This window comes from Jaculus jaculus, chromosome 13 (genome assembly GCF_020740685.1).
Source record: "Jaculus jaculus isolate mJacJac1 chromosome 13, mJacJac1.mat.Y.cur, whole genome shotgun sequence".
Classification (NCBI taxonomy): Eukaryota; Metazoa; Chordata; class Mammalia; order Rodentia; family Dipodidae; genus Jaculus; species Jaculus jaculus.
In genome coordinates, this window is record NC_059114.1 from 43676819 (window position 1) to 43685668 (window position 8850).

Consider the following 8850-nt stretch of genomic DNA (forward strand, 5'->3'; position numbering starts at 1 on the left):
GGCTCATCCACCCACCCCAGGTCTCAGGGGCAGAGTAAGGCTTTGAAAAACAAAAGGGTTCTATGACTCGTGCCCCCCTACCTTCATAGTGAGACAGAGTGCTTTGGGTTCTCAAGTACTCGGATCCAGTATCCATGGGTTCCAGGGTCCCTGGAAGCTTAGAACAAGAGCTCAGAGAAAGGCTTCAACACACAGACAGACATGCTGTCACATATGCACCGCTCTGCCCCTCACCCACCCCAGCTTTGTGAGGCAGAGGAGCTGGCTGACTTGGCCCATAACCAGGTTAGCCAAGATCCAATTAACTAGTTAGCGCAGGCAGAGCTGGGGGCAGGCAGGGCGTGCAGGGGAACAGACGGATGGGTCTGGTAATGTGCGGAGACAGCCAGAGACAGTGGCTCTGAGCTAACTTGATAAGCAGCTCTCACATCCATGGGCCTTGCCTGGCAGGCTGAGCGACCCAACCCCAGTGGCTTGTGGGGGGAGTTGGCCTCTAGCCCCCTTCTGCCCTCTCACAGTCACTTCCCAGAGCCTTCAGCCTGTGTCCTCTCCTCAGCAGCCCTCCCTTCTTTCTGAGGCTGTGAGACAGGCAGCTTCTGGAAGATACACTATCATCCCAATGAAGCCAGAGAGGAAGCTGGGCATACCTGTCATCTTGCAGGGAAGGTATGGGTGCAACAGCCACCTACCTCCAGGAGGGAGGGTGAAGGTGGGAGGCTCCTGGAGGAGCTCATGGGAGGGGGCGTGAAAGTAACAATAGCCACTATTTATGGAGTGCACTGAGCACCAGGCGCTGTACAAACCATTCATGGGTACTATCTCATTTATACTCCCAACAGCCCTTTGCTGGAGGTATTATTAGAATCTTCATTTTGCAGATGGGAAAACGGAGGCCCAAGAAACTTGTCCAAGGTCACACATCTTTCCCCACCACCTTAGTCTCAAAGCACTGGAGACACTGGAAGAATCCCTGGACCAGGTCTAGGATTGACAGTAATATTAGCAACAGCAGTCAGTGTTCATGCTTTGAACATCCTTTTAGACTTAAGCAAGGCTGTCCAGGTCTACCACAGGTAGGTGTGTTACCATGGTGTAGTTTTCTCTCTGACCTCTACTTCACAGATCAACAAAGTCGAGTCCGGGAGGAGCAAGGGACTTGTACAAAGCCTCACAGCCGACAAGTATAGACAGAACTTGAACTCTAGTCTAGTGCTCTTGAGGAGGCAACATGGAGAGGAAAGACATCACATCCTGAAGGCAAGGTGTGTCATTAGTCTATTTTCGTTTCTTTCTTTATCTCGGGCATATTAGAAGCTCCGTGTGTACATAGAAACTGGCGCGCTGAGTAAACTTGCTCAGGGACGCAAGAAACAAATGGCTTGTTACCTTGATGCGGCAGCTCTCAGCGTCTAAAGACTTGGGGCTGCCTTGGTCAGGGGACTCCAAGACACAGAACCCCAGCAGACGTCCTTACTCCACTCCTCACAACACCCCACCATCCCTGCTTTGGCTCCCTCATGTTTTCCAGCGGGGGCATCTGAAGTGCAGAGCTAAGGAACTCCCCAAGGCACACATGGAGATGGAAATATAAACCAGGTTTGTGACTTTAAGGCTCATTTCCTCTCAGCCTGGGCTCCCCATTCTCACAAGATGGAGGATAGCCTAACCCCAGGAGGCCTGGGTTCTGGCTGATGTCCTCTCACCTCCCAATTAGTGAAGAAACATGTGTGTGCATATGTTGCTTTCTCTTACACCAGCACCAGAAGGGTTAAGACATCCCCAGTCGCAGGGGACTAAGGAGTTGTCCACACAGGAAGCTGCTCTCCCAGTCCCAAAGGCCTTGGGGAGGGGGAGGCGGGAGAGACTTTCTTAGCCTGTTTCCCAGGCTTCTCAGCCTCCCTAGGGATCCAGCTACATGCCAGAGACTGACCTTTGACCTGGCCCCCTCCACACACCCTGCTCAGACTCTGATCCTCACTGGAGGCCCTGAGGGCACAGGGAGAGTGGGACAGACCCCCACTTCCTCACCTCATTTCTTTCTTCCACCATCTATCTTTTCTCTATGGTTCTTCACTCCACTCCTGTTCCACAGTCACCATATTCAGACTTCAGAACAACCACCTTTACTCCAACTCTGGGTCCCTGTTCTCTCCTCCCAGATCCCCCCCCCCCCCCCCCCCCCCCCCCCCCCCCCGCCCCAAGCCCAACCCCGCCTTTGTAATTTTCTAAAAATAAAAGCCGGTGATTCAAGTAGGCAACTCCGGAAATACACAATCCAGCCCAGCATCCGTCGGGTGGGGGACAAGGAAGGACCCACAGACTGAGAAATATGCAGACCAGCCAGCCCCTGCCCCAGGTAAACACAGGAACCCAAGCTGTTCCTGACAAGAAGGCAGGTGGAGGATGAGGGACAGGAAGGAGAACACTGCTGGGGGAGGGGCTCCTGAGGCGAGGTCCCTAACAAAGGGTGGCTGGGGTCTTCCACTGCCTCCAGTCTGCTCTCATGAGCATCTCCTGCACTCTTGAACCTCCAGGAAGGACAGCCCTGAGTCCCTAGAGCTAGACCTAAGATTCAAGGGTACCCTTGTCCGAGAGGCAGGTTTGGGCCTTGTTCCTTGAGGGCCTCCCATGCTCTGTTTCCCAGGGAGGGGAGGAGGACCAATTTGGGTAAGACTGTTCAGAACCATCTATTCCCATCCCGCTGCCTCCTGAACCCTGGCCAGGACAGAGGCCAAAGGGGTCCCAGAAGTTGGGCCCTCTGACGTTGGTCTGTATTTCCAGTTGTGCAACCAGGTGGCCATGGGAAAGGGGATCCACTGGGACATGAGAGGACACTCCCCTTGGCAGTCCAGGCCATATCCTTAGGGTGGCAGAAGGATCAAAACCACATCACTCTTTACTTGAGTGCATTTCGCTCCCAAGTTAAAGGAGCTCCTCAGCAGTCCTGACTGGATCGCAGTATATTTTGGGAGCTCATGAATTATGGCAATTAATTAGAAGCATGACAAAGATTGGTCAAGCACTTACTATGTGCTATATATATATGTCATTCTCAATCCTGTTGGGAACGCAGGTTTATCATTCCCAATTTCCAGATTACTCTCAGAGCTGGTCTTGAGTGCCAGTAGTAAATGGCCAAGCTGAGATGTGAAGTCAGGTGTGTCCCAGCCTTTTCCTGTTAACCTCCATGCCATGGTCTGAGGGTGTGACACACTACCAAGGCACATCTGGACATCAAGGGTATTCCAAAGTTCAACAGGTAGCATTTGTTGGCCCTGGGAGACTGGGGTCTTCTTCTACGCTGGCCTGTCTCTCACTCTGTCCTGTGTGGCAGATCCTGTGGTTACAAGATAGGGTCAGATGAGCCCACGACCTTCCCCACTTGGCTCCCTTCAGTTCAAGCCTAGGGCAGCAACTGAAAGGCCGACTGCAGGGGCGCCGGACACGTCCTCACCAGCTTCACCCCGGGATTCTTGTTTCTAAGTGCCATACAGACCCTGGCTGACCCTTGCTGACCCCCGACTAGGCCACCTCCGGTGGGTGGCAACCACACAGGAGCAGCAGAAGTCCTGTTTACCTTCCTGTTTCCTTCATTGGGTAGGGCAGTCCGGGGCAGAGGAGAAAGGACCCCACAGCACAACTGCAGTAGGACTAAGAAGACCGGCTTGAAAACTTGCCTGTCTTCTCTGAGCATCTTTGGGTCATTCCCAGTCCTCAGTCAGGCCAGTGCTGTACTGTTCTATGCATGTGGCCTTTGCATGCTGGGGAACAGCCGGCCCTTCCTCTTGGGCCCTTCTGAAGATGCTCAGCTCTTCCTATACCATGAACAATTCTAGGAAGCAGGCATGAAAGTTGATAACAGGAAGACACACACATATCCCAGTGCAATGTCTATGTTTTATCCATCTTGGGGTCTCATGTATCCCAGGCTGACCTTGAACTTGCTATGTAGTGAAGGATGGCCTTGAACTTCTGATTCTCCTGCCTCCACCTAAGTGCTAGGATTATAGGCTCAGCTACTGGCTATTTTATTTCATGGGCAATACTGTGGTTTGTATCCAGCACCTTTATATGCTAGGCAAGCAAGCTACCACTGAGCTACAGAGAGAGGGGGTGGGGAGGAGAATGGGCATACCACAGCCTCTAGCCACTGCAAATGAACTTCAGATGCATGTGCCACTTTACATGGGTACTAGGGAATCAAACCTGGGTCATTAGGCTTTGCAAGATGTGTCTTAACCACTGAGAAATCTTTCCAGCTCCCAGGCCTTTTATGTTTTTACTTTGAGACAAGGTCTTCTAAGTTGTCCATAGGCTGGCCTTGAACTAGCTGTGTAGCCCAGGAAGGCCTCCAACTTGGGATCCTCCTGCCTCAGCTTCCCAAATCGCTGGAATTACAAAACTGCACTACCAGGACAGACTCCTCTGTACATTTTGTTTATTTAATTAGTTAGTCTGGCATATGTGTGTCATATGCTGTGGTACAGGTACGAACGTACCACATCCATGTGTGGCGGTCAGAGGACAACTGTCTGTTAGAGTTCCAAGCAGGTGCTGAGACCATGTCTGTTCTTAGGACAGGGAGTTTATTTCAGGTCCATAGCTGCAGTTGTAGAGAGGGAGGAAGCAGGGACAGGCCTGGAGGAGCCTTGCTGGCCGCTGTGCCTTGCACTGGGTCACTGGCACAGCCTGGAGGGTGTATGGGAACTTCAGAAATCTGGGGCGGGTTAGCAAAGGAAGGAAGAGAGGGAGCCAGGAAAAGTTGAACAGGGTCTGAATAGAGAAACAGTGTGGTTGTTTGATTCAGGTGTCCCCATAAACTTAGGTGTTCTGAATGCTAGGCTTCCAGCTGATGGCAATTTGGAAATTAACGCCTCCTGGAGGCAGGGTATTTTGGGGGTGGGCTAATGGGTGTCATAGCTAGCTTCCTCTTGCCAGCATTTGTCACACTCTCCTGCTGATGTTGTCCACCTGATGTTGGCCAGGAGGTGATGTCCACCCTCTGCTCATGCCATCATTTTCCCTGCCATCATGGAGCTTCCCCTCAAGTCTATGAGCCAAAATAAACCTCCCCCCGCCCCCAAGCTGCTCTTAGTCTGGTGATTTCTGCCAGCAATGCGGACCTGACTGCAACACATGGTGAGAGGGAAAGAAAAGCATGGGACAGAGTGCTATAAAATGGGACAAAAAGGTGAAAGGAAGAAGAAGGTGTCTTTGGAGAGAGAGACAGACAGACAGACAGTGAGAGGCTGTGATAGAGCGAGAGTGAGAGACAGAACACCAGAGATACAAAACAGGAGCCTTATTTCAGGAAAGGACTGGAAAGAGAGCGTGAGGAGCATCGGGGAGGCTTTTGTCTCCATCCCCTTGGGAGAAAGGCATCTCTCTTGCATGGCCCGCGGAGGGGTGTGCTGGTGCGCAGGGAAGGAACCAGGCTGGCTAGGTTTCCCATTGAGTGCCCTTTGGAGAAGTGAGACCTTTGAAGGCCTTGCTACTGCTCAGCAGGGAGGAGGCTCTGAACCCCTAACACTGTCATGTCTGTCCTTGCCTTCCACCTCGGTTAAGGTGGGGTCTCTTCATTATTCACCATTCCAGTTGCCAATTTCTTGGAAACATAGGTGCCCTGGGATTACAGAAGACCACCATTGCTCTGGCTCCTACCTGGAGTCTGGGCTTTTTGAACTCAGGTACTCAGAGTTGTGTAGCCAACTTTTTATCAACTGAGCCATCTCCCCATGTAATAGTCAATAGCAATTCTGATTCTACAAGTGAGGTGCTATTCATCTTCATTTTCCAGATAAGAAACTGAGGCCAGAGCTTTGCAGTCAGTCAGTGGATCAACTGGGATTTGATCCCCAGCCTGGAGAGGTGGGCTTTCCTGTGGTTACTGTCTTCCTGGCTCACTGGCCTGTGTGCGTGCTCCTCAGCTAAGATTGGCAGCACTTCCTAAATTTCTGAAACTGTTCCAGGCAATTCTGATGGGTAAGCCATGTCCAGCAACCTGGGTTAGGCTCTGCATTAAGCCTTTAATTGGCTGCTGGCCAGTACCTACCTTCCTAGCCCAAACTCCTCTGATCAATAGCTAGTGGAAGCGGTTACACTCATGAAGCCTGCTAAGTCCATCTCTTTATGGCAATACTTCATAGTTTCCTGCTACCAAAAATCCCTTTGTCCCTTTCATGTTTGTCATCTGAGCTACTAATTTCTATGCTCCCTTTGTCCTTTGTGGTTTTAGGGCCTACCTGATCCTCCCTCCCACTGTGACCTTGAGGTTCCAGGAAAAATTTCATCCCTACTCCCCCTACCCATTCTCACTAAGATGGCCTTGATACATAAATTTAATTCTAGCCCCTGCTTTGCTGTTATCTCTGAACATGTCTCTGGTCTTATCCTTCCCGCCCTTCTCTGTCTCTGGTGCCTCTATAACTGCCTCCCCCACCCCGAGCCAATGCCCCAGAACCACAGAACACATGTAAGTGTGCCTGCCTGGAAGATGTAACTTACAAGGAGCCCAAGGTTGAGTGACAGCAAACAGAACCTCGGAGACCCAGACATCATTTAGGATTTACATGGATTCAGCAGAAGAACTCAGAAACAAGGCAAGATGGGAGAGAGAGAAGGATAGGAAGGATCAAAAGAGTGAGCTGAGGACTTTAATCCCAGCACTCTGAAGGCAGAGGTAGGAGGAACACCATGAGTTCGTGGCTACCCTGAGACTACATAGCTAGAAGGAGACCCTACCTTGAAAAACTATACACACACACACACAAAGGATGAGTTGAAGAAATGGGAAGCAGAGAAAGTGATAATGATTCATCCACATCCAAACAATCCCTGGGAAGGAACTTCAGAGATTAGCAAGTCCAGGGAGTCACAGAAGCTTCCAGTCATAAACTGTTGTGGAATAATGAGTGACAGTTAACCAGAGTGCATCCTCCCAAGTGTGCTGGTGTTGATTAGCAATGTCTTCCATGGGCACTGGCCATATATGCACTAAAATGTATATCTTAATTTATCCTGATTATAACTTCTTCATTGTACAGCAACTGAAGAAGGGGGTGGGGATGGAATATGTCCAAAGATTCCAATTTTGAAAAAATAATTTTGGAGACAGGACTTCATGTAGCCCAGATTAGCCACAAACTCTCTATATAGCCAAAGATAACTTTGAACCTCACAAGTGCTGGGATTAGAAACTTTCAACACTATACCTAGCTGTAATTTCCAAACTGAGCCTAGACAAGGGACTCAGGAAGAGTGGGCAATTAATTCCCAAGTGTGGGATAACAGGAAGAGAGCAGTCAACCTGAAGCTGTAGGGAAGACTGTGGTCTGTCACACGGACATGGCGAATGCTTTTTCCACTGAAGGATCAACTCCCTGGACCCGCCCCGCTCCTGGCCCTGCTTCTTTCTTTCACCTTTTCTGATCTTCCTCACATTTGTCCTCCCACAGAGGAAAAGTGGGCTCCTTGGAGCAAAGGTCTTGGCTCTTTCTAGACTGAGTGGAGAATGCAACTGGAAGGAGAAGACCAGGGAGAGGGGTCTGGGAAGAGATGGCACCCATATCCAGAGGCCCTGACTGTGTGGCAGTGAGAGGACCCCACAAGAAAACGGCAGTCAGGAGGAAACAAAAGCTGGGCAAAGGCGAACAGGGAGCACCTGTGGGCAGGTTGCTGCGTGGGCCAGAGAAGAAAGAGCCTCCAGGTGACCAGAACGGGCGAGCAGGGATAATGATACCCTGACAAGGCAGCAGTACTTGGAGCTCAGCCCAGCCAGGTGCTGGCACCACTAAGCCAGCACACACCACCCTTCAGCTGGAGGATGTGGGTGGGAAGTGGAAAGTGGGCCTGAGTACTCAGGACCAGCCTGCTTTGTTTATATACCCCCTGCCTCTCTCTCCTTCTCTGTCTCCAGTGCTCTTCCCTTTCTTCTTCTTCAACACATCTCTTCATTTCTCTTTTCTTCTTCCCTCTCTCTTTCATACCAGAATTGACATGCAAGAGAGAATAGTGAGAATGGAGGTGGGCCAAGGCTAGGAAAAGAAACCAGGCTGCTAGAGCACCCCCTACAGCAGAGATCACATCTGGACACCCCACCAATTTCCCACCATAGAAAACTGAGACCTAAAGAAGTGAAGACCCATCTCTACAGTCAGTGTTGAAGCTGGACAGTCAGGGAGATGTGCCAGCCCACTCTCTTCTCTTCTACTGGTGAGCACCCAAGATGGGTAGGGAGCTCCCTTTGCTCAGGCCATTTAGAAGGTGCTGGCCTTGGATTTGGCTAGTCTGTGCCTTCCATCACTGAGCCACAAGAGACTCAGTGGAAACAGATCCAATGACATCAGCATGAGGCTTTTGGCTGGCCACTTGGGCAAAGGGTACTTTCTTTTTATTGGGTGTGTCATATTCTGAGGTCTTCCCCCGCTTTTTCCAAGGCAAAACTACGGAAGCTTCATGAATTTTTGCCATCTTTGCATAGGGGCCATACTAATCTTCTCTGTATCATTTCAAATTTAGTATATGTGCTGCCAAAATGAGCACAAGGTGTTTTTTTCTTCTTTTTCTTTTTCTTTTTGGTTTGTGTTAGGGTCATGCTGTAGCCCAGACTGACCTGTAATTCACTATGTAGTCTCAGGGTGGCCTCGAACTCATAGCAATCCTCCTACTTTTGCCTCCCAAGTGCTGGGATTAAAGGCATGTGCCACCACACCTGGCCCTTTATTATTTTGTAATATATGTGAGGGTGGGTACGTGTGTGCATGTGGAGGTGAAAGGACACCCAGGTGTTGTCCACAGGAGTACCATCTACCTCCTTGGAGGTAGGATTTCTTCTTGGGCTGGAGCTCATTA

The 8850-nt window shown here is 50.5% G+C and overlaps 1 non-coding gene across 1 annotated transcript; it reads right to left on the reverse strand.

The window, feature by feature from the left end:
* Positions 1 to 8436: 8436 nt before the first annotated feature.
* LOC123454314 lies at positions 8437 to 8541 on the reverse strand. The gene has a single exon (XR_006633296.1). It is a non-coding gene; the product is annotated as a U6 spliceosomal RNA (small nuclear RNA).
* Positions 8542 to 8850: the final 309 nt, after the last annotated feature.